The following is a 26,570-nucleotide window of genomic DNA, read 5'->3' on the forward strand; positions in this document are numbered from 1 at the left end:
CCTTGCAGAGAATGGAAGATATTGATAGCGTCAGCTTTCGATCTTGATAATTGTGTAAAGTCAAAGTCTTCTTCGAACGGATAACGAATTTGAAACTCCCCAAACTGGTTCTCTGAACTGTTGATTTGAAAAATTCTTCGCAGAATAGTCCGTCTTGTGTCATCGTGGACATAGGTTGAATATCATCGCATTCATGGAACTTCCACATCTGCTGGACTAAACTGCTTAAGTCATCCGCAGTTGTTGTACACAGCGCTGTACATTGCTGAGGAGATGCAGAGCTGGGTACACGCCCATAAATAACCCAACCAAGGTGCGTATTTTGTGCTATAGACGCACTACAGGCGGTGAGCTTGACATCACCTTTTAATAATAGACCATAGAGGTCTGCGCCAATGACGTCTATCGAGCCTGGCTCGAAGAAACAGGGATCTGCGAGTGTAAGGCCTAAAAAGTCCGTGTATGGTTTTGGATTGACTCTTTAATGGTAAAAGATTTCCCAACGATGGTTCTGTAGGTGATGTTAAAACGAATGAGGTTATACGCTATGGCCACCTATGCCTGTTATGGGAATTTGCATCCGATTCCTACGAAGTTGTAATTGTTGAACGGCATACTCGCTTATGAAAGATGCTTGCGAGCCATTGTCGAGTAATTCCCGCAGTTTTATGTAATGCCCCGTCAACGACTGAGTTTTGATATACGCTGTAGCTAGTAAAACAGCTGGAACACTGGTTTTAGCATGGCTATGAAATTGGTTATCGCAGTGGTCTGGACACATGTGAAGTGTAGCGACTCTACTACGCATGCTTACCTGCACAACATAAGCAACGTCCGATATTGGTTTGATGAGTGCGAACTGTAGCAAGGGCTATTGGCTTACTACTGAATGGTGCTTCTTTTGATTTGGTCTTATGAGTCGAAGAAACTGCTTCTAGTCCCTGAATACGTTCTTCGAGAAACTGTAACAGTATTTTATATTCGGGTATAACATTCGCAGATTCCAATGACATATCCCATTCCTTAACTGTTGCAGGATCTAACTTCTCAGTTGTAAGTAGGACAAGCCAATCATCCCAATGTTCTGTAGATCGTCCAAGCTGTTGTAGTGCGCGAACTGATTCGGTGACAGTATCCAATAGCTTTCGCATGGCAACGTATGACTCATAGCTGATTGCCGGGAGTTTGGTGATATTTCGAAGATGAGTCTTAATGAGGCGACGCTTGTTATCATAACGTTGTTGAAGCATATCCCAGGCTATTGTAAAATTCTTCTCCTGTACAGTGACACTGCGAATAGCGGCTTCGGCATCACCAAGTAGACTGCTTTTCAAGTAATATATACGTTGTACATCCGATAAATTTGATTCGTTTATAACGCATGTATTGTATTGTATTGTATTGCATATTCTTTATTTTCTTATAAATACGTACAATTTTCCAAGTAGTACAATATAAAAAAAATAACAAATTCAAATAAGAAAGTAGTTATGACATTAAATGCTAATTATAAAAGCAGTGGAAATGTCATTTCCTTTAAATATAATTATAAATCCTTGTGAGGCGCATAATAATCACAAGATATAATTGCTACAATCCCTAGTTGAAGCAAAGACCAGAGAATAACTATTTTAAATAAAAAAAAATACTATATTAAATAAAAAGAAAGTACTTACATATAAAGCTAAAAACTTCATAAATATTACATATGCGGAATTTATACGATGGGTCGCAACAGAATTTCTACACCCTCATGATTGAAACAAAGTAGCCACCGTTTCACTTCCCTCATAAAATTAGAAAGTTTTCTAATGAGTTGTATTTCAGCAGGTAATTTATTATACAGTTTACACGACACGATTGTGTAAAAGTTACGGAAAAGTGTGGTCCGAAAACGAGGAATTTTTACACTCGATAACGATCTTCTTCTTAGGCTGTAAGGGTTATATATCTGGCTTTATAAATACCCACTCCTTATAAAAAAAAATTTTCAAAACTTTGAAATAGTACAAGTGTCGAATGGGAAGTATGTTTAATTTTTTGAAAAGGTCCATAGAGTGTGATAGACGGTCTGCGTTACACATTTTTCGGATAAAGCACTTCTGTAGGATTAAAAGCGCATTAAACTTACTAGCATACGCTCCACTCCAGCAACTGATTCCATACTGTAATTTTGAGTGAACTAGCCCATGATATATTAATGCTAACACTCGATTTGAGCACAGCCTTTTTAGGTTAAACAAGGAACGAACCGCTGACAACATGAACGATTTCAAAGCAAAAATATGTGATGACCAACCTAGGTCTTGGTCGAATATAACTCCCAAATATTTAAAATTAGGGACTACATCAATTTTAAAGCAATTACTGTCGCAATTTATTGTCTCGTCAAAGGTGTTGGCAGAGTTTTGATGAGTACAATTACTTGAACACATACGAAACCGCATACACTTAGAGCCGTGAAAGAAAATATCGTTTCCAGGTAACTCCTTTCCGCATTGATTAAAATACATCAACTTTGTCTTGTTGCTTACCACGAGTTTGTGGCTAGCAAACCAAGACCTCAGCATAAAAACATCCTGATTGATATCAGCAAAAAGATTAAATTCATTTGTAGATCCATATGCAATGGCAAGGTCATCTGCAAATGCCGTTACTTTACCAACAAATGGCAACGAGAATAATGACTTAATGTATATTAGAAACAAGATTGGTCCAAGAACCAAGCCTTGTGGCAGCCCTATGGTAATAGGTCTGGGTTCATTTTAATTATTTACGACTTTCTGAATTCTATACGTTAAGTATTATTATTAACTAAAAACGTTGCCACGGAAACCAGCGGAGCTAAGCTTACTCAGTAGAATATTATGGTCCACCATTTCAAATGCTTTAGTAATATCTACAAACAGACTATCGCAACACATTTCTTCGTCAATCGCTTTATGTATAAAAGAAGAAAAGTCTAAAAGAGCATCTTCAGTTGAGAGCCCTGAAATAAAACTAAATTGCTTGAGACTAAAAAATTTAATTTTGTTGAGATAAGTTAACACCCTAGCCTTAACTGCCTATTCAAAGATTTTTGAGATGGAGGATAGCAAGGATATAGGCCTCTAATTATTCTTGTCTTTTTTATCTCCCTTTTTGAACAGCGGTATCACGGTGGCACATTTTAAATCTTCTGGAAAAACTCCGGAGGTCATACTCAAATTAAATATGTGCTTTAAAATATCAACGATAATAAAAGCTATGCTTTTTAAGGTCCTATTTGAAATGTTGCTACTGCCACTTGAATCAGACTTGTTCAAAGTTTGAATTATTTTAAGAATTTCTGAACCTGTAATTGGATCAAAGCAAAAACTATTACTGGGAGTTCTGAATTCTGTGATATTTGGATTTTTACGGCACATACAGATATTTGGATTCCTCATTGTATTAGAAGCTGCTCCTACATTTTCAAAAAAATTATTAAGTTCATTAACTACTTCCAGAGTATCCGATATATCCACGCCATCCACACTTAACACAAACGAGTGACTTTTTCTTATAGTTTTGGTTAATTATTCCATTTATAATACCCACTCCTTATAAAAAAAAATTTTGAAAACTTTGAAATAGTACAAGTGTCGAATGGGAAGTATGTTTAATTTTTTGAAAAGGTCCATAGAGTGTGATAGACGGTCTGCGTTACACATTTTTCGGATAAAGCACTTCTGTAGGATTAAAAGCGCATTAAACTTAGTAGCATACGCTCCACTCCAGCAGCTGATTCCATACTGTAATTTTGAGTGGACTAGCCCATGATATATTAATGCTAACACTCGATTTGAGCACAGCCTTTTTAGGTTAAACAAGGAACGAACCGCTGACAACATGAACGATTTCAAAGCAAAAATATGTGATGACCAACCTAGGTCTTGGTCGAATATAACTCCCAAATATTTAAAATTAGGGACTACATCAATTTCAAAGCAATTACTGTCGCAATTTATTATCTCGTCAAAGGTGTTGGCAGAGTTTTGATGAGTACAATTACTTGAACACATACGAAACCGCATACACTTAGAGCCGTGAAAGAAAATATCGTTTCCAGGTAACTCCTTTCCGCATTGATTAAAATACATCAACTTTGTCTTGTTGCTTACCACGAGTTTGTGGCTAGCAAACCAAGACCTCAGCATAAAAACATCCTGATTGATATCAGCAAAAAGATTAAATTCATTTGTAGATCCATATGCAATGGCAAGGTCATCTGCAAATGCCGTTACTTTACCAACAAATGGCAACGAGAATAGTGAGTTAATGTATATTAGAAACAATATAGGTCCAAGAACCGAGCCTTGTGGCACCCCTAAGGTAATAGGTCTGGGTTAACTTTGAATATTTACGACTTTAACTTTCTGATTCTATTCGTTAAGTATGACTTAAACCAACTAAAAACGTTGCCACGAAAACCAGCGGAGCTAAGCTTACTCAGTAGATTATTATGGTACACCATATCATAGCGCAACACATTTTTTCGTCAATCGCCTTATGTATAAAGGAAGAAAGATCTAAAAGAGCATCTTCAGTTAAGAGTCCTGACATAAAACCAAATTGCTTGGGACTAAAAAATTTAATTTTGTTGAGATAAGTTAACACCCTAGCCTTAACTGCCTTTTCAAAAATTTTTGAGATTGAGGATAGCAAGGATATAGCCTATAATTATTCTTGTCCTTTTTATCTCCCTTTTTGAACAGCGGTATCACGGTGGCACATTTTAAATCTTCTGGAAAAACTCCGGAGGTCATACTCAAATTAAATATGTGCTTTAAAATATCAACGATAATAAAAGCTATGCTTTTTAAGGTCCTATTTGAAATGTTGCTACTGCCACTTGAATCAGACTTGTTCAAAGTTTGAATTATTTTAAGAATTTCTGAACCTGTAATTGGATCAAAGCAAAAACTATTACTGGGAGTTCTGAATTCTGTGATATTTGGATTTTTACGGCACATACAGATATTTGGATTCCTCATTGTATTAGAAGCTGCTCCTACATTTTCAAAAAAATTATTAAGTTCATTAACTACTTCCAGAGTATCCGATATATCCACGCCATCCACACTTAACACAAACGAGTGACTTTTTCTTATAGTTTTGGTTAATTATTCTATTTATAATACCCACTCCTTATAAAAAAAAATTTTGAAAACTTTGAAATAGTACAAGTGTCGAATGGGAAGTATGTTTAATTTTTTGAAAAGGTCCATAGAGTGTGATAGACGGTCTGCGTTACACATTTTTCGGATAAAGCACTTCTGTAGGATTAAAAGCGCATTAAACTTACTAGCATACGCTCCACTCCAGCAGCTGATTCCATACTGTAATTTTGAGTGGACTAGCCCATGATATATTAATGCTAACACTCGATTTGAGCACAGCCTTTTTAGGTTAAACAAGGAACGAACCGCTGACAACATGAACGATTTCAAAGCAAAAATATGTGATGACCAACCTAGGTCTTGGTCGAATATAACTCCCAAATATTTAAAATTAGGGACTACATCAATTTCAAAGCAATTACTGTCGCAATTTATTATCTCGTCAAAGGTGTTGGCAGAGTTTTGATGAGTACAATTACTTGAACACATACGAAACCGCATACACTTAGAGCCGTGAAAGAAAATATCGTTTCCAGGTAACTCCTTTCCGCATTGATTAAAATACATCAACTTCTGGAAAAACTCCGGAGGTTATACTCAAATTAAATATAGGCTTTAAAATATCAACGATATTAAAAGGTATGATTTCTAAGGTCCTATTTGAAATGTTGTCACTGCCACTTGAATCAGACTTGTTCAAAGTTTAATTTATTATTATTTTAAGAATTTCTGAACCTGTAATTGGATCAAAGAAAAAACTATTACTGGTAGTTCTGAATTCTGTGATGTTTCTATTTTTACGGCACATGCAGATATTTGGATTCCTCAATGCATTAGAAGCTGCTCCTACAATTACAAAAAAATTATTAAGTTCATTAGCTACTACCAGAGTCTCTGATGTATCCACGCCATCCACACTTAACACAAGCTGGTCGGACATTTTCTCATAGTTTCGGTTCATTATTCTATTTACAGCTGCCCATTCTTGTGTTACCTTGTGCTGATAGAGGGTTTGATAATATTTTTCCCGAGTTGAACTTATTTCTTTATTAAGATTATATGTCAACCGGCGGACACGGTTTCTCAGTTTAGTATTAGCCGGATTTCTTTTGCATTTTTTGCGTAACCTATTCTTCAGTTGGATCTTATGTAACAAAGTACGAGTTATCCATGGCTTGAGAGTTAAAGATGATGGTCTTGGCAAGAAACAAATACTCGAATTGTTAATGTGAACCGTGAGTTTATTCATAAATAAATTATATGCCTTGGTTACGTCTGTTATACCATAAAACGTTTCCCAATTTTACACGCGAAGATATTCATTGAGGACGTAAAATTTATTTTCGTGGTACCTGATCGGGTATATAAATTGGTAATACGCCTACTTACATTTATGTTTTGAAGTTGAATACCAGTCATGCAATGATCAGAGATTCCGAAATCAATTTTTATACCCATATGTATGTTATCTTCCAAATTATTAAAGCTACCATATACATGGTCTAAACAGGTTCCTGAATCTGGGCGGGTAGTCTCATGAATGAATGAAACTGGACCATGGTCCGCAAGAAGTGTAAGATAATTGTCTAATAAAACATTATGACTATGTAAGTCAAAATTAAAATCACCCATTATAACAGCATTTGCTGCTTTTTCTCTACTTAAAAAGAGAGAAACCTCCACATGAAAGAGTTTAAAAGAAATTTAATGAAACCTATACAGGCAAATAAAAGTGTATGGAACATTGGCTATTAGCAATGAAATTTTTATGACATCAGCGCTTGATAAGCTAACGCATGTCACTTCATACTTATAGATATCGCGCACAAAAACACCAACACCTCCGGCAGAATACGAGTCATTTGCAATAGCAGAAAAATTATAACCAGGTATATTATAATCGTTAATTTCGTAGTAAAAAATCCAAATTTCTGAAACAAATATTATATCGGGAAGTTTAACTACGGATTCAAGGTTGCAACCAAGGAGTCAAAATTCCGTCTTAGACTTCTTACATTTTGGTGAACAACAGTAAAGATATTATCTTCAGAGGTTAATAAATTAGAGTCATTGATGACATTTGCGATAGGGCTGTTATCAATAAAAACGGATCTTGAATTCATAATAAGTTAAAAGTAAAAGAAAAGAAACCAAAATGTATAATAAAAGGTTCAATTTAAATTGAAATCAGCAAGATCGTCAAAAGTTCTTATAATAACAGCAGTATCGCTTTCATTTTTTTCATTAGCAGTCTCGATTTTTTTAACCATAAGTATTTAAATCTTAAACTTTGTTTGCAGCGTATAACCAATCCAAAATAACTTGTAAAGCTATTGTTTATGTATATATTTTTATTTCGGTCATCAGAAAAAAGCGACGTATATAACTTTTTCCTTGCAGTTCGTTTGGTCAATAGCACATTTGGTACACTTGCTAAATTTGGTTTTGGGATTACAGACTGCGTTGTCGTAGTTGTTGTAGTTGCCTGTAATGTTTTTCTGCGCAAAGCTGTGCATTTGTCAGAAGGATACTTTTTTTATTTACCTTAAAAAATTCTATATCGGCTGCTTTGATGTTAACACAAATGCAATGAAAATAGTTCATACAGTCCGAACAATCAATTTTATTTGCACTATTCCGATCGGTTCTTTTTTTGCATATCAAGCAATTCATATTGAAATATAAATGATTAAAAATTTACTTAACATTTGTTTTAAAAGTGAGCGCCCCACGATCACTTGCTTTCGCTTTCACTTTCTTCTATGAACATGTCCTTAAAACTAAACCATTTGTCAAAGGAGCCATCGAATTTGGGCAACACAATCTTCGGCGGTTTGGATGTAGATGTGTTGCTCGACCCGCCACATGTAGTATTAAGCATGGCTGATCAAGAACCTTCCCGATGATTGCTGTCGAGTTCATCGATTTCATCGTGTATTTCGCCTAGTGCTTCGCAATATGCCGACTCTATAGTTGCTAGCCGAGTTTCACTTAAAATCGTCTTAATTTTTTCTTCTTCCCCATCGGGAATGTCTGCTGAACACAATTCATCGCGAACGTCATTGTAGCGCTTCCAATAATCCGATAATAGATTTCGCCTGGCCACCAGGTAACTCCTCGTCCTCTTTTGTTCCGAAACTTTTCTGTTGTTTACAGCAAAGTTAAGAGTTAACCTGGATAGACCTTCCTCCTTTTTAATAGGCATATCTAGTGATTGCGATAATTTGTAGTAGACTTAATTGTTTTACGAGCGTAGCTAACAATTAAACAATTGGCGAGAGACCGTTCCCCGCAAGGGATGCCAAAATATTAACTTTTATTAGAAACGGTATAATATTTATTTGTGTATCAAGCTAATTTTTTACATGGGAATGACTTGAGAGATAAAAGTTATCTATAATAAGAAACATGTTTTTCGCCTGCTGTTGCTGATGTTGCTTTTGTTATGGTTGTTGGTTGCACGTAGAGAGCGGAGATCGAAAAATCAAAGGCTGCGAACAGATCAAAGCTCTTGTTAACGAAAGTAAGAGGCATAAAGCATAGCTACCGATGACCGGTGCACTCTCAGCATATATTCATGCGTTTTTATTAGGGTTGCTGTGCTGCCTGATTGTATTGCTATTTGACATACATAATACATTAAGAAGAAAATGGATTATACGGCTTTTTCAATCTTAATGACCCACTTGAGTTTTGCTTGAATTAGAAAAGGGCTTTAATTGTTTTTGGGTTATACCTACTATAATTTATTGCATATAAGTTTCTTGATATGGGAAACAAAGAGTCTGTTTACACTGATTTCTGTTTGCATTTGTTTTTAATATGCTGACTAGATACTTACATTTTTTTTATGTTTGTATTTTTATAATTATAAGTATTGTTTTGCGTTAAATGTTACCACAGCTGATCCTTAAGTGTGTCGACTCACTTAAAAGTCCGCTGGTGTTTAAGACGCCTCCATCCACATTAGACGGCGGCAATACCTATGCGCAGCCGTGTGCTTCGAATGGAGACGCGCCAACGAACACCCACCACTGCCATCGCGCATGAACAATATTCCATTCGCTAGTCGAGAACTAACAATCGGCAACCGCGGTCGCGCTCCTGTTATAACGTGCCATAACCATATATGTACATATATAATATATATTTTGTATTATTTTGCTAACAAAGTGTTAGAGTTTCATTTTGATTTGAAGATCAAAAGTCCCTTTTTTATAAAGTTAATTTGTAAAGTGCAAGGTGAATACTTGAAAAAGAAACTAACAATTAAAACATTTATAACGTTTTTAAAAGAAAAATAGGTAAAAATAATATACATAATAACATTTGATACTTTTTTCTAACAATAAACATGAAACTAACACTTCACAATCATTTTTATTTTTTTTTGTACTTACATTAATTATAATACAATTAACTTATACATTGCCCTTTATTTTAAACAAACATAAAGAGTTGGCACTTGCATTTTTTTGTTTACTTCGATTTGCATCTCTGAATAACAGCCGAGTAGACGTTGTGATGTTGTCAAAGTCTTCTTTAAAATTTAGTGTGTTGTGCATTTGTTGTTGTGTTCTTATGTTTTCTAGAGACATTCTCGTTTTTTCTCTTTTTTCAATATCTAATATTTCGATATTTGAGAAGTCCGCTATATGGTTGCTCTTTGTTAAGTGATGAGCTAAACCGGTGTTCGTTTTTTTTTTGCTGCGTCTTTTTGGTGTTCATTAATACGTATACCCAGTTGTCGTTTGGTTGTTCCAATATAACATTTTCCACTTTTATCATCATCGCGCCCATTGCATGTTATTTTATACACCACATCATTTTGTTGATATTTTGGAAGTGGATCTTTGGTTTTGGTAAAAATATAATTAAGTGTGTTGTTCGGCTTGGGCGCGTAGCTAATATTTTTGTTGTTTATTATTTTATGTAGTATTTGATTGTCAGTAAGACCCGGTATGTATGTTACACCGATGTACTTTTTATTAGTCTTGTCCGGCGGTAAATTGTCGCAGTTTTGACTAATTCTGTTTATTGTGTTATTAATTAGTCTATCAATAAAGGTGCTTGGATAGCTATTTTTGAATAATATATTCTTTATTTTCTTCATGTTTTCTTCAATGTACTCTTCATCACTGAGTAGCGCTACTTTTCTTATCATACTTGTTGCCGTGATAAGTTTTTGCTTCCAAGGGTGGTTTGAATGATAGTTAATTAATCGGCCCGATGCGATGGATTTAGTGTGCCAACTCATTAATAACTGTTTGTTTTTCTAACTATTTCTACATCTAGGAAGGCTATTTTATTTTCCTTTTCTTTTTCCATAGTGAATTTTATGCGATGTTTTTCTTAAGATGTTTTCTGCGTCCTTGGTTTTTATGATTGCGAATACACCATCTACATACTTGTTGATGTCTTTGATGTATATGTCCTTTTCTTTTAATTCAGCTATGCTGTTGTCAAGTATTTTGTCCAATACTATATCCGCTATAGTCGGAGATAGTGGATTGTCCATTGGCATCCCGTATGTTTGTTGGTACAACCTCGAGTTGTACATGAAATAATTGTTTTCTCGTAAGCAAAACTCTAATATATTTTGGAACTGTTTTCTTGTTTTTCCAATTGTGACCATTGTTTCATTATCGTCTGTATTTTTTTTTTTTTTTTGTGAGTACTTCATCATCTTCTATGTTAATATTCTTTAATCTCTCCTTTAGTTGAAATGCATTTTTTATGTTGAAATCTTCTGATATTATGTTTTTGAGTATAGCACCAATATGTTTGGACAACTTGTAACAAGGTACCTTGGTAGAAGATGAGATTGGTCTTAGTGGCATACTTTCCTTATGGATTTTTGGAAGACCGTATAATCTAGGCGCGACGGCTGCTGTACTAGCTAGTTGAAATTTTTCTCTTATGTTGATTTTGTTTTCTTTGAACAACTCATTAACAATTGCGTTATTCTTTCGCATAAGTTGTTGGGTTGGATCCTTTCTTATAGTTTTATATACCTTTCTGTCGCTAAGTAGATCACTAATTTTTTGTTCATACTCAGTTTTGTTCATCAGAACCGTTTTGCTTCCTTTATCCGCCTGCGTTAGCACTACATTACCCTTATGCTGTCGTAGAAATTTCTTTGTATTTTCAAACATTTGAATTATATATTCCTCTTTCGGATTATTGTTAATCCTCTCTGGTAGCTACTGATTTTTGTGGCTATGTTGTTTCTTATTGTGTCGTTACTTCTGTCGTCCTCGATATCTTGTATACCTTGTTCTAATTCTTCGATTAGATGTATGGAGGAAAAATTACCTTTTGTTACTGGTAATGCAAATTTTGTGCCAAACGAGAGTAAACAAAGGCTTTCATATGGTACTTCAATGTTCGTTTTGTTGATGAACCAGTCTTCATTAAACTTAATTCCAAACTTATCACTGTTTCGTGATATTTGGGCTTGCAGCTTGTTTTGATGAATTTTTTCTGTAATAGTGCCAATGTGCTTCGAAAAATGGTATTGTTTTTCCACCACAGTTTCATATTCATTTACCTCTAATTTCTCCCTTAGTGTTTCCGTTATTTGTTTCAAATCATTATCAATTATTTTAATATTTATGTTTGTTTCTTTTATTTCCAAATTCAGTATTTTTTGCAGAAAGCCCGTTTCCAATATTTTTAGTTGATGACGGGAAGACTGGTTTGTGAAGCAATGCGACAGATATTTGTCTTACCTCATAAGTGTGGTGGTGTGATCCCATAGCTTTTGCATTTATGCAGAAACTTGAGTCTTTCTTTTTGTTTCGCAATATTCTTAGATTTTTTATTGAATTGTTTGATAGTATATTGTATTTCTTCATTGTATTTTGTTTTGATGTGTCTAGAGAATTGTTTCATGTTTATGGTTGATTGCTGGATTTTTGTCTCAGATTTGCTCGCCGATTTACAAATTTTATATTTATATATGGACCAATTTCTGATATTTGTGTTTGCTGGGTTGAGCACATATGGGCAAAAAATTAAAACACAGTTGTTGTTGTTTTCCCGACGCGTTTCGACGTTATTTTTTCTCACGTCATCTTCTGGGGATTTCTTTAATGCTTTTTTCTAACAATAAACATGAAACTAACACTTCAGAAAAAATTTTTTTTTACTTACATTAATTATAATACAATTAAATTATACATTGCACTTTATTTTAAACAAACATAAAGAGTTGGCACTTGCCTTTTTTTGTTTACTTCGATTTGCATCTCTGAATAACAGCTGAGTAGACGTTGTTGATGTTGTCAAAGTCTTCTTTAAAATTTAGTGTGTTGTGCATTTGTTGTTGTATTCTTATGCTTTCTAAAGACGTTCTCGTTTTTTCTCTTTTTTCAATATCTAATATTACGACATTTGAGAAGTCCGCTATATGGTTGCTCTTTGTTAAGTGATGAGCTAAACCGGTGTTCGTTTTTTTGTTTTCTGCGTCTTTTTGGTGTGCATTATTTGGTGTACGTATACCCAGTTGTCGTTTGGTTGTTCCAATATAACATTTTCCACATTTATCATCATCGCGCCCATTGCATGTTATTTTACACACCACATCATTTTGTTGATCTTTTGGAATTGGATCTTTGATTTTAGTAAAAATATAATTAAGTGTGTTGTTCGGTCAGGAAAACAACAACAACTGTGTTTTATTTTTTTATCATACATCTTTTTATTTACGAAAGTGAAGAGTGTAGCGAAAAAAGACCAACAGTTGTTCATGGTCCTTCGCCATCTTTGGCCCGCCTTAAAAATTATAAACAAAAATTATCAGTTTAAATCGGATTATCGCTCGTTAAAAAATTAAATAGAAATTTAAAACAAAAACATACAACAAATTGAAAACTGAGTGAAGGAAGTGCTGGAGAAAAACCATATAAAAAAAAAATTGCTAAAAATATTGGATAAAATCAGTGGAAAAAAGTGACAAAAAAAGGAGAAAATATATACACATATATACAATTTGAGTGCTCAAAAAACTTAAATAATCAAAAACAAAGTTTGAAATAATTTAAAGGAAAAAAATTCTGAAGATTTTTAGAGGAAATAGAAAACAATAAAAAAAAAAAAAATAAGAAAATCATCTTTACCCAGCGGCCAAGCAGCAGCAACATCACCTAGCTAATAACCACCAGGCGAGCAACAATAAGGAGCAGAACATACAGGGATTGGTGAGTAGGCAGTTTTTTATTTTTCATAAAAATATAGAAAATAATAAAACTTTTTTCCACAAAGTTATATTATTTTGCGTAAACTGCAAAAACACATATATACATGAATATTGCGGAAATTTTCTTACCGTTGGTTTTACTGCAACCTGTTTGCAACCAAAAATTGGTAGAAAATATTCCGCTATAACTATAGGTAAAATCCGCCAATTATATATATATATGTATACATATTTCTAGTGGTATTTAACCAACACACAAAAATTGCAGTTTACTTGCCTACTCAAACCCACTGTGTAAAACCAACATCAGCAAAAATTTCTTCTACAGCTGAGTTTACCCCGTTGTTCGCACAGAGCGTTGGACTTGGCGATACAGTTCAACTTCTTCATATAGAAAAGTATAACATTCATACGTATGTACATACTTACATACATGTACAAATAATTTCAAGTTGTTTTTCCAAAATTCCTATTTCTCCACTCTGAGAACATCATACGTGTTTACTCACACGTTCAAGTCGCTCATCCAGCGACATTCTCCCAGCACATATAGCTGCATTAGAAACGAGAATTGTGTACTGCTGATCAAATTTCTCAACCTCTCTCATATTTGGAAATTTTTATCTTTCTTTGCTGCACTCTCCTAACAGTGCAATCAAGCGCACTCAGCTTCACAAAAGAAACTCTTCTGTTTGTAAATATAAACAGAGAAGCTCATCCGATTCACGTGCATACGTTCGCACAAACAAACGTATATACATACATACGTTTGTATATTGCGCACGTACATTTGTACTTATTCTGTCGTACAAAACTAAGTTTGAGATATTTTCGTCCCTATAGGAACTTTTCAAAAAATATCCCTACAAACCTCAAAGTATTATTATTTTCTAATATATACATACCTATATATACTAGTAATTTACAAATACACGTTTATATCCACACGTATATTTACACGTATATATAAGTGCAAAGTGATTGTGATTTTTTTTAATTTCATATTTTTTGGTTTTACAAAACATTATACGTACATTAAATTCCGAATTTCGCGGACTTAAATAATTTAAGGAACGCCCGTTGTCCGTGCTTGACTCTATTTTCAAAAAAAAAAAAAAAAAACAAAAAAAAAACACAAACACCACCACCAATTTAAATTCCCTTTTTTAAATTTCTGTGGCACGAAGAGTTTTCCATCTTCGAATTTTGCGAACGTTCTCTGAGCGTAGAAATATTTTATTCGGTTTTTTTCGGTGAAAACCCAAAAGTTTGCATAAAATGCCTCTCAGTCCCCCAAAAACGTCCGAAACCGGGACAAAACCAAAAGGTGGCCCAAAGGAAGAAACGGCCAAGGAAAGGTCAACATCCTCCGCCGTTAATCAGTTGACCAATCCACCCAGAAGTTCATCGAGGAAAGTGACAATATGATGAGATACTGTGCAAAATTTAACGAAGCTCCGATTCAAGATCACACTGAATCGTATCTCATGATAAAGGACAAATCACTAGATGATTATTGGGCGTGGCTTCAATCGGTTTACGATCTGGTATTTTCGAAACAAGACGAAAGTTTCCCTGAAGATTTCAAGAGTTCAGTACAAGGCAAACAATGCGCCTGCCTTGATACGTATGAAGTGACAAAAGCAAAGATTGCCGATCAACTTTCGTTGATCAAAATGATGGCAACGCCGAGTCCACCACCCCTCGTGGAACTACCCCCGGCTCAAGCAAATATTTACCAGTCCCAGCATGTTACACGGAAACCTTTTATGGTGGCTATGAAGAATGGCCCGCTTTTCGTGACATGTTCACAGCGGTGTACATTAACCACCCAAGGCTCTCCCGTGCTCAGAAATTGTACCATCTCCGGTACAAAACGCAAGGCAAAGCCGGCTCCATCGTCAAACAAATATGCGTTGAGCGATGATAACTTTGACCTTGCCTGGGAAGCTTTACGGTCACGATACGACAACAAGCGTATCTTGGTTGACAACTAGATCAAATCCTTACTGACTCTTGCCACTACTCAATCCGAAAACAGTGAGCAACTTCAGATATTGCAAAATACAATCAACAACTGTTTACTCCCAAGGAGTTACGACAGACAGTTGGGATTCTGGTGTACATTTGTTCATCAAAGCTCCCCGAAACAACCCTGTCACTTTGGGAACAATCTCTCTCTTCTCGAAGAGATTTACCCTCATGGTCACAAATGAACGACTTTCTCACCTCGAGATATGAAGTCGTTGAAACTTCCATTCGAACATTCAAAGTTCGAAATCTCTGTCATGGGTGGACAAGTCGTACAAAAGTCCTCAAAGCTTTGTGCTTTGACACTGGTTGCATACAAGGCCATGAAAAGGATAAATGCTCATGTCATTGTGTTGCCGCAGCTGACAAAAAATTTTCCAACATCCACCATTAGTCGCAAAATCTGGCAGCAGTTCAAACTGCTTGAGCACGCTGATCCCAGTTGCCACATATCAGGTCAGACTGACATGGTAATTGGCAGCGACATACTTTCACAAATTCTGCTGGAAGGTATAAAAGAGGTCTGCGGTGGCATACTTGCGCAACAAACAATTTTTAATTGGTTTCTAAGAGGTCAAAGAACTGAAAATGTTGCGTCATTCTCGACACAAGTCGAAACGTCAAACGAGACACTCAGTTCTCAACTGAGAAAATTTTGGGAAGAGGAGGAAATTGCACAACCTCCACAGATATCCCCCGAGGATCAAGCTTGTGAGCAGATATATACAACAACCACGACACGTACACCAAACGGTCGATACATTGTACGACCTCCATTCAAGGAAGAGTTTCCTGAAAAACTCTCCCTCGGCAAATTCCGCCCGCCTGCTCTGCAACAGTTTTTCAGCATGGATCGATCGCTTTAGAAAAAGGGGGAGTTAGGTACAATGTACAACAATGTGTTGCAAGAATATCTCGATCTTGATCACATGGAATCTGCCGACCCATGCGAAATAACTTCGAATGGCAAGGTCTTGTCATTATACTTGCCACATCATGCGGTAGTCAAACCAGATAAGGTCACCACCAAAGTTCGTGTGGTTTTCAACGCCTCTAAAAAATCTAGGTCAGGAAAATCCCTGAATGACGTGCTATACACTGGTCCAGCTCTCCAACCAGATCTCATGCTACTAATTCTAAAGTGGCGTATGCATAAGTATGTGTTCAATGGAGAAATTGAAAAAATGTACCGTCAGATCCTCATACACGAGGACGATAAAGTTTTTCAGCGAATCCTATTTCGTAAATCGACTAACTCCATTGTTAGCGATTTTAATCTAAAAACGGTTACATTCGGCGTCAATTGTGCACCATATCTCGCTATTCGTACGTTGCATCAACTATCCGATGACACGAAAGCGACATTTCTGTTGGCTGCAACAATTCTCAAGACGCAAACGTATGTCGACGACATCCTATCAGGAAGTCATACCATCGATAACGCCACTGAATCACTCGTTCAAGTGATAAAAGCTTAGCTGGTTTCACACTAAAGAAATTAACGGCTAATCACCCGGCCATATTAGAACAGTTTCCGAAGGAGAATCTTCTAGACTCCAATTTCCTCAAATTCGAGAGCTCTTCCAATACCAAAACTCTTGGCATCCGATGGAACGCGCTCACGGATAAAATTTCCTACACCATTCTGCCGGAATACACCCAAAATGCGGCCACAAAGCGACAAAATTGTATCCTCTATTACACAACTTTTTGACCCAGCAGGATGGCTGTCGCCAGTTATGATCCAAACCAAGATCCAAGAAATCTGGCTGGATGGCAGCGATTGGGATGAAAGCGCAAAGCCCGCAACATTATCAAAATGGCACCATTTCGCAGAAAATCTGCCAGCCATTTGCCACATCGAAATCCCTCTATGGGTTAATGTCGTTCCAGTGCAAGACACCCAAATCCAAGGGTTCTGTGATGCTTCGGAAAAAGCGTATTGCACAGCGATTTACATCCGCACACATGTGGGCAACCAAATAAAATCTTCTTTTTTGGTTGCGAAAGGCAAATTTGCCCCCATAAAAACTGTAAGCTTACCCCGCTTAGAGCTATGTGGTGCAGTCCTACTCGCAAAACTGGCTTCAACTGTTCGAAAACAGCTCGACATACAAGCATGCAACACATTCTTATGATCAGATTCTGAGATTGTACTAGCCTGGCTAGAAAAATCTCCATCGACCTGAAAGACTTATGTGGCCAACCGTACCTCTCAAATTCGAGAATATCTTCCCCGCGGCACCTGGCGCCATGTATCTAGCCAAGACAGCCCTGCTGATCTTGGCACTCGTGGTTGTAAGCCGCATGATTTATTATGCTCTTCACTTTGGTGGCACGGACCACAATGGCTTTCTTGCCACATTTCGGCGTGGCCAAAACCGAAAGCAGGTAGCGCTTCTCCACCCGAGAAACGCAATGTCGAAGCATATCACGCACTCGAGGAAGAGGACGATATTCTTTAACGATTCTCCTCATACTCTCGTGCTCTCCGTGTGATTGCATACGTGTTTCGCTTTGCGAACAATGCCTGCAACAAATCAAAATCGGTGGCAACAACACATAATCCCCATCTGACCCATAAAGAGTTGCAACATACAAAAACGCGGCTTGTGGCAATGGTGCAATCTCTCCATTTCGGGGCGGAAAAGAGCGCCTTACAAAAAAATATGCCAAAAAGCAAAAACAGTTCCCTTGTGGCTCTTGACCCATTTCTGGATGGATACGGGCTCCTACGTATCGGTGGAAGATTGGAAAATTCTACAATGCATCCAGTAATCCTTCCTCCGGATTCAAGGCTCTGCCAGTTGTATCTGGAGTTTTTACACTTCTACACTGCTTCTGCATGCAGAAATGCGGTTAATGCTCCAAATGGTGAGGCAAGAGTACTACGTACCAAAACTAAAGCCTCTTATAAAGAAATGCATTTTTCAATGCGAATCGTGCACGCTTTTCAAACAGAAAACGCGCACGCAAATAATGGCAGCTCTACCACCTGAGCGCTGCAATTTCTCAATCCCCTTTTCCACAACAGGAGGAGACTTTGCAGGTCCATTCCAAATAAAAGCATCGATTCTGAGGTCGACTACTATCATAAAAGGGTACGTGGCTGTATTCGTCTGTTTTTCCGCAAAGGCAGTACACCTCGAACTATGTTCGGACCTTACCAACGAAGCCTTTCGAGCAGCATTCGCTCGATTCGTTGGCAGACGAGGTTATCCCTCAAAAATGATGAGCGACAATCGTAGAGCGTTCATTGGCGCTCAACGCGCACTCGAACGCGACTTCGTTAAATTTCTTAACAAATGCTCCGCGGATATTGTGCAGAAATATGCCCCCCAGGGAATAAACTGGCAGTATATTCAACCCTGTTCCCCTCATATGGGCGGCTTGTGAGAATCCGCAGTAAAAAGTTTTAAAATCCACTTCAAAAAAACCGCTGCATCCCACAAGTTTACATTCGAAGAATTCACGACGCTGTTGGTGCGTATTGAAGCAGTTCTCAATTCGAGGCCTCTAACCTCACTATCCAAGGACCCAGCTGACTTCACAGCGCTCACTTCGGGTCATTTTCTTCGAGGTGCACCGCTATTAGCCATTCCTGAGCCAACGCGGACGACCTCTCCTGGATAAATCGATGGGAAAAACTTAAATCGCTTCATCACCAATTCAGTCGACGCTGGAAAGAGGATTATCTGAAGGACCTTCAGAAGCGCTATAAATGGCAAACGCCACAGCGAAATCCTCAACCAGGCGACCTCGCCGCAATTAAAGAAGATTCGCTCCCACGCACAGAGTAGGGTCTGGGACGAATCGAGAACGTTCGCCTCGGACCTGACAACCATGTTCGGGTTGTAGAGGTTCGCACCCAAAATGGGCTTGTCATGCGCCCCTTAGTTAAACTGTGCTTTCTTGCAATGGAGAAGTCTTCACGCACAGCGCTCTAACTTATATACATTTCCTTGTATAATTAACCTTCCTTGTAGAATTAACTTTCCGTTTATCATTTGCTGTATCCAACTACTTCTCGTTTCTCTGGCTGCTCTTATACTTCCAGGACGACACCCATCTGGCTCCCACGGCAGAGACCGACAGCTGCCTTGCCCCTGCTACCACGCGCAGCGGATCGAACAAGAGTAGAAACCAGCGGCAACCCCTAAAACCGAACGAACGGCCAAGCGCATGATCGCGCGCACCCCGCAAGGTGCAAACGGCGCAGCACGGCCAGTGGCGCCTGAGATACCACCACCCGCGCCTTACAAAAACTACAGAAGGTGCTTACCAGCACCTCCCTGCAATGCGGGCAGGATGTTTAAGCCTCCTCCATCCCCATTAGACGGCGGCAATTCCTATGCGCAACCGTGCGCGGCAAATGGAAAGGCGCCAACGAACACCCACCACTGCCATCGCGCATGAACAATATTCCATTCGCTAGTCAAGAACTAACAATCGGCAACCACGGACGCGCTCCTGTTATAACGTGCCATAACCATATATGTACATATATAATATATATTTTGTATTATTTTGCTAACAAAGTGTTAAAGTTTCATTTAGATTTGAAGATCAAAAGTCCCTTTTTTATAAAGTTAATTTGTAAAGTGCAAGGTGAATACTTGAAGAAGAAACTAACAATTAAAACATTTATAAAGTTTTTAAAAGAAAAATCATACATTTTTTATTTACGAAAGTGAAGCGTGTAGCGAAGAAAGACCAACAGTTGTTCAGCTGGTGTTTACAAATTTATTACTTAATATTTATGAAGTAACTTGATGCCGAAATGAATTTGTATGTTTATGTGTTTTTTTTTTTGTGTATTTTTTTTGCTTACATAACATTTGCTTTTTTTTTTGCTTATGTATTTTTTGTACTGATTTTTGTTTGATGAGAAAAGTGGAATGCTTTGTGTAGAAAAAAAAAATTTTTGAATTATGTGACTTTCTAGCTGATTGGTTTAAGTCTTTTTTTATGGATTATCATTTCCTTATTTTGTAGGTAGGTTAAAGTGAAAATATTTCCTATTACTATTTTCTAATCTATAGGGGGTTTGAAGTAAAAATATTTTCTATTACTATTTTCTATTCTATTTTGGCTTTAGAATAAAATATATTTCCTTATTAGTATTTCTTATTCTACCAGTGGCTAAAGTAAAAGATTTCCCTTAAAATTGTGGTATCTCTAAAAAATAGGTTTTCCTAACTGAAACAGGTCATACTTATATCTATCTCTCCATTATGATATTTCTAACCTTAATTATTTCTACTAACTGAATGATTTTTGTATTAACCATTTTTATTAAACAACGATTTTCATTGTTTATCCAGTTCTACTAAACTAAGGGCACGTAAAGTAAGAAATCAAACGAAGTTTTTGCTCATAGTTCAGCGTCCTTATGGTCGCTCAATTGATTCTAAAACTTAAATTAATTATGATACTTAAATTTCGCTGTCATTCCTGTTGTCAGTCAGGATCTGAATTTTTCGCCTATTCCACTTTATTATGCCATGAAAACCGCATATTCGTGTTGTCAATCAGAATTTGAATTTTTCGGTGTATCGCCTATTCCACTTGATTTATGCCCGCTCGCTAGTCATGCTGTCAGTCGTTTCCTGTTCTGCTGCTAAATTGCTCGATTTATTCCACCCTTTTATGCGTTGTAGAAAACGTAAATATCGCCTGTCAAAATTGCTCGTATGTTGATTGTTTGAAATTAATGCATTCTGTTTGGTGGTTGAACATAATTCCTGTGGTTTGTGTTTGCGATTGAGTTGCATTTGGGTATGCACATGCGTTATTTATCCTTTGCTCCTTCCAAATTATTAGTATGTATATGCGTTATTTACCCTTTGCTCCTTCCAAAGTATTCGTTTTGCCAATTTGGCAGGATTTCTTTAATGTCATGCTTTTTCAAACTGGAAGGATCTCTACCAATAAAATCTTGTTAGCGTTGCTTGATCAGTAACTTTTTGCTTTAAAGATTGAACTGGCAGGATCTTCCTCCAACTAGATATTTGGCAGTTTTGCCAATTTCAATCTAGTTTGGCAGGATCGCCAAGTAATAACTGTTTACTAAATGAAAGTATTGTTTACACGCTGATGGTTAGCGTTAAAAAGCAATTGTTCTTTATTTGAAAATTGTCTTCCCTTTTATACAAATTTATCTAGTGTACAAATACATAAGAATTTTTTTCTGGCAAACCTTGGTGAATACCCCTAAAGACGTGGTCGAAATCGAAGGTGATTCAAAAATTGATTTCAGAAAGTTGGCTAAATAGTTTGCATTTACCAATATATGTACATATACTTTTAGCTCTTGTTGCAATGGTTTTTGGATTTTCTTGAAGAAATTCAGCTCTTTCTATCCATTTTTTCTAGATTCTGCCCCAAAGAATTTTTTTCTGGCAATACTGATGAATACCCCTAAAGACGTGGTCGAAATCGTGGCTGGCGTTACATAGAGAGTCAAGAGTGTCAATTAATCGAGTTGAAATTAATTTTAGTTACATGCGAAGATGATTCTAAAATTGATTTCAGAAAGTTGGCTAAATAGTTTGCATTTACCAAATTAAAAATAATTTTTTTTAGTCGTATTGTGTTGTCTTTGGAAACATCTATTATTGTTCACATAAATAAAATTGCATAAAGAAGTTTAATCAGAAAATGATTTTATAAAGTCTATTTCCTACTTTCTTTGTTGCACGCGATTCCTGCCTGACTCTTAGAAAATAGACAACTTGAATGATCAACAGCGAATTGATTGAGAATTTGATCAATGTTAATGCCTCTAAAACCCCGCTCCTACGTCCATAACCGTTCGAGGGTTAGCTATATAATCGGTCTTCTTGTTTGCGATTCATGCATTTCCCAAAGATTTTAGGCTGCTGAGATATTGCAAAATGATCTTAAGTATTTTGAAGTTAGTTTTCACTTAGAGCTTGAACCTATGTTATGGTGGCCCGGCACATTTTTTCTGTAAGACGGTTTCGTTTTTTCAAATGGCCTAATGCTTTATAACATTTAAGGATATATTAATTGAGATCAACAAATATCTGTTTTCTTAGTTTTTCTTCAATAAGACTCCGAGCGAGGCTTTGGTGACCTCAAAAAAGAAATGGCGCTTTTTGAGAAACTTGTATGAATTTTCAACTAACTTTTAGATTCTGATTCTAGCTTGGCTTCCAATCCAATGCTGGTTCCCGTTTCGTGTCTAATAGCTTTTTTTTTTACACTTCCGGCCAAAGCCTCGTTTTTAGTTACTGTCTATTTCAGTACCTATACCGCTTTCCTTTTCGGTATTGATTTCATGTCCAGTTGAAAGTTTTATTTTCGGCTTTAATTTCGTTGGCGTTTTCGAGATTTGGTACACTTTCGGGCTTTATTCTTTATTCCAGTTTCTGTTCTGGTTTCATGTTATATTATCAATATTATTTCCAATTCCATTTCCACTTTTGGTCTTCAGTTCAGTTGCGATTTTCGGTCCAATTTTGGCTTTTCTTCTAATTCTAGCCTTCATTCAAGTTTCTATCTGCCTTACCGTTTCAGTTTCTGTTTTCGTTTGAGTTTCGATCTTCGTTCCAGTTTCGGTTTTAATTCCGGTTTCAGTTTCACTTCCGAACCCAGTTTCAATTCCAATTTAGGTTTCGGTTGCAATTTCAATTCCAATGTCACCCTTCGTACAGTGTCAGTAACAGTTCCGATTTCAGTTTTGAATCCTCTCAGAGTTTCGGCAGTGAATTCACTTTTTGTTTTAATTGTTTCAATTTTGCGATTGGCAAATTCAAGCACATATCAACTAAATCAGTTATTGTATTCTTCACCGTGTACTAATTATTGTTACTTTTTCTTCGTTCAAACGCAGAGAATTGCCAAATTCAAATCAAGATTGGGTCGAGCTTCTACGACAACAAGAAATCTTACATGAAACAGAGTTAAGGAAATTCCACAAAGTATTGCAAACTGCCATTGAATTTTGAAAAAGGTAAGCACGGTTTGTGAATTTATTTTTAATAATGAGAATTTAACACAATAAATTGCAAAAATTCATGAAAAGCTAGAGTAACATAGCTACATTGTATTGTTAAATTCATATTTGTACATACAGTCATACATAATACCAATGTACAAAAATAAAAAAAGTTGCTGCAGTGCGCTTAAGGCAAATCCATTGTACACTGAGCAAAAATTACGCTGTCGTATAGCAAAAAATCATTAGGGTGATTCGAAAATCTTGATTAGAAAATTTTAATTATTTAGCGATCGCCAATATATAATTAAATTAAATTAATTGTAAATTTGGGGGAGTCAAAATGAATAAGTTCTATGTAGAACAGCTTAATCCTCTAGCGACCGCAAAGCTTAGAACTTTGTCAATTTAAACCATGATGAGCAGTAAAATTTTGTACTTAAAGTGCGTGCACACTAAGCGACGCGACGTACCGATAAAATATTCTTTGCATGTATTCTTATGGAGCCATTCACACTTAGCGACAGTCGGCCGACACGACACTACCAAGTTGACGAATTAGGCAAAAATGCCGCCAATATTTTGTGGAACGTGTCGCACGCTCTTTTAACCAAAAAATTAACCTGAGACATAACGGTTATCTTGTGAAGGTTAGACGTTTGTTTTGAATCACCCTAATACTTAAGTATGTATGTACTATGTATGCATCTATCGTGCAGCTAATAACTAAGACTTAACAAATTTCCAAAAACAAAAATTACTGTTACAAAGTGTTACTGACTATATATAAGAACAAGATATATTGTATTATTAAAATCTACGGAAAAAGCACTGATATACATATGTTACAAACGCATTTATAATATACACTGGTTTAAATTAGGTCTAAAATGATAAATCGGGGTAATGATATGTTAATGCCATATATGTAATACTTCTTTATTGTCTATTACAGGCTGTGTATACTCACAAATATCCGAGTGTCTATATATTGCTTTGCTGTTGAAATGTTTTTTTTTTTCAATAATCGAATTTTAATTTAAATTTTTTCTTGTCATACTTATGCTGCTATCATTGTGGACAAAACAAGTGTGATATCTTATCCGTCAAGTGCCTGACAGGTTGTTCCATATGACGACGGATACAGCCGGCTGTCTTCGGCGGGTGATAGGAAGAGATACAGGATGAGACCAAGATAGTTACTTTAAAAATCAGGTGTCCGGTTCTATTTGTAATTTTGACGTCTATGCCGAGATATCACACTTGTCTTATCCACAATGGCTGCGACAATAAAAAAAAATGTTTTTTTTGATTTCGAATTCAAAACTAATTTCGTGTATATTGTACTCGCAATATAGGAGTATTACATATATGAGTAATGTTAATATTATTGAATTTTTTTATTATTTTGTGAAATTTTTTTTGTTTTTGTTTTTGTTTTTTTTAGATGCACTTTTTTCTATTCTCAAAAAAAAATTGTTATTTATCAATGAAAATTTTTTAAAGTTTTTTTCAGAAAATCTTTTATATTTATCAATGTAAATTTTTAAAATTTTTTTTTAGTATTTTTCTTAACTATATTTTTTGCCATATTTTGCATTTCACGAAAAGCTGTTTTAGAATATATTTTTTTAGAAATCCAATTTTTTGTTATATTTCGCTGTAAAAAAAGTTTCTTAAATTATAAAAATATTTATTTTGAAACAATTTTTGTAATGCATACTTTTATATAAAAAATTATTTGTGTTTAAAGAGCGATTTTTTTTCATATGCAAGTTTGTTTTATAAACATGAATAGCTTACAGATAAACGTACCAACCAGAAAATTTGAGGAGCCATACCAACCAGCATACTTTAAGGGTTCAACACAAAAGGCTGTTCCAAATAGTTCGTGAAATTCAGTACAACAATTTTACGTGTATTTTGCTTTCTGTCCCTGTTTTTGACTAATTTTCATTGCGGGCGAACAAAAAAAATTCGCATGAGTGGCTGTTTTTTAAAAATGTGCCTATTAGGATTGTGATGTGCGAAACCGCGGAGATTGCAATGTAAGTTTAGTAACTTTAATATACCAACTGTTGTATTAGTTTTAACTTTAGATATTTTGACTTAAATTAAATCAGGGCCCGTATTGTGTTCTACGATCCCTGATCGAAATAAATTTTTTAAATCCAAGTAGCACTGAATCAGATTGGGCTAGGAATGGATGTAAAATACACATTAGATCCACAATATGTTATAATTGGTATAAATATACATAGACAGACATGGACAGTTTCATATTAATCGTCTAAGTGGAGGTTTTCTATAATTGATCATATATCACACGATACGGTTCCAGGTTTCTTGCTATATCGTTAATTAAAGCCATCATTCCTTTTTCTTTTAATTTTCCAGCGTTATAAATTGCATTCTCTGCAAATAATTGGAAAAGTAAACATAAGTTTTTTTTCAAAGTATTCCACTTTTTGCAGACGTATAGTTTGATAGAGGGTTTTGATATTTGATCTTATTATATTTTAAAAAATTTTTAAGTTGCCCCACGCTGGGCGCTGGAAAAAATATAAAGAAATTTGTATCTTATAAGTTTGATCATTCTATTATGTCCTTTGTAATATGTCGACAGTCCATATACGAACTGAATAGTATTTAAGGGCCTTTAAGGCTTTTAGGCACTAATAGGAATTATTGCATCTACGTGATGCGTTCGTTAACTGAATGTTTTTAATTTACATGGTTTTTAAATAATTCGTATACGGTTATTGCTTTGGTTTACCCATTATTTTGGTTTTTTTTATAAGAGATTTGGTGTATTTAGTTACGGTATGTAAATTCAAATACAAATATAACTTCATTTGTTTGTAGTTAAAGTACACTGAAAGAAAAATACTGGTAAAATCAACCGAAATACGGGTCAATTCAACCGAAATTTCTGTTAATTATACACTTTATTATTTTGTTTTATTAAACTATTATTATTATTTTGTTTTATTTGAACTTCGCTTTGCAAATAGAAATGAAAATAGTAGTCACAAAACTGATTCTCAATTCTTTCGGCTGCAGCTCAGCTCATTCTCAATTTCTTCTCTCGCAAAACTTGTATAAATGTTTGACATAACGTTTTAAATAGAGAACTTAAAAGTTATAAAAAAGTGAAGAATCAAATCGCTAGAAGGAAATTCACCACTGGAGTAACTTTACATGTAATTCGGCAAGTTTAATTTTAGTAACACTT

At 35.8% G+C, this 26,570-nt stretch overlaps 1 long non-coding RNA gene across 7 annotated transcripts in view; it reads left to right on the top strand.

The window, feature by feature from the left end:
- Positions 1 to 26,570, top strand: part of LOC137234294 (uncharacterized) — a 385,635-nt gene that overhangs the window by 170,738 nt on the left and 188,327 nt on the right. For all 7 annotated transcript variants that reach the window (XR_010947770.1, XR_010947769.1, XR_010947771.1 and 4 more), the window contains one exon: positions 23,231 to 23,350. This is a non-coding gene — a long non-coding RNA (uncharacterized lncRNA). The remainder of the gene's footprint in view (positions 1 to 23,230; positions 23,351 to 26,570) is intronic.

The sequence above is a fragment of the Eurosta solidaginis genome, chromosome X (assembly GCF_040869045.1).
Source record: "Eurosta solidaginis isolate ZX-2024a chromosome X, ASM4086904v1, whole genome shotgun sequence".
Lineage (NCBI taxonomy): Eukaryota > Metazoa > Arthropoda > Insecta > Diptera > Tephritidae > Eurosta > Eurosta solidaginis.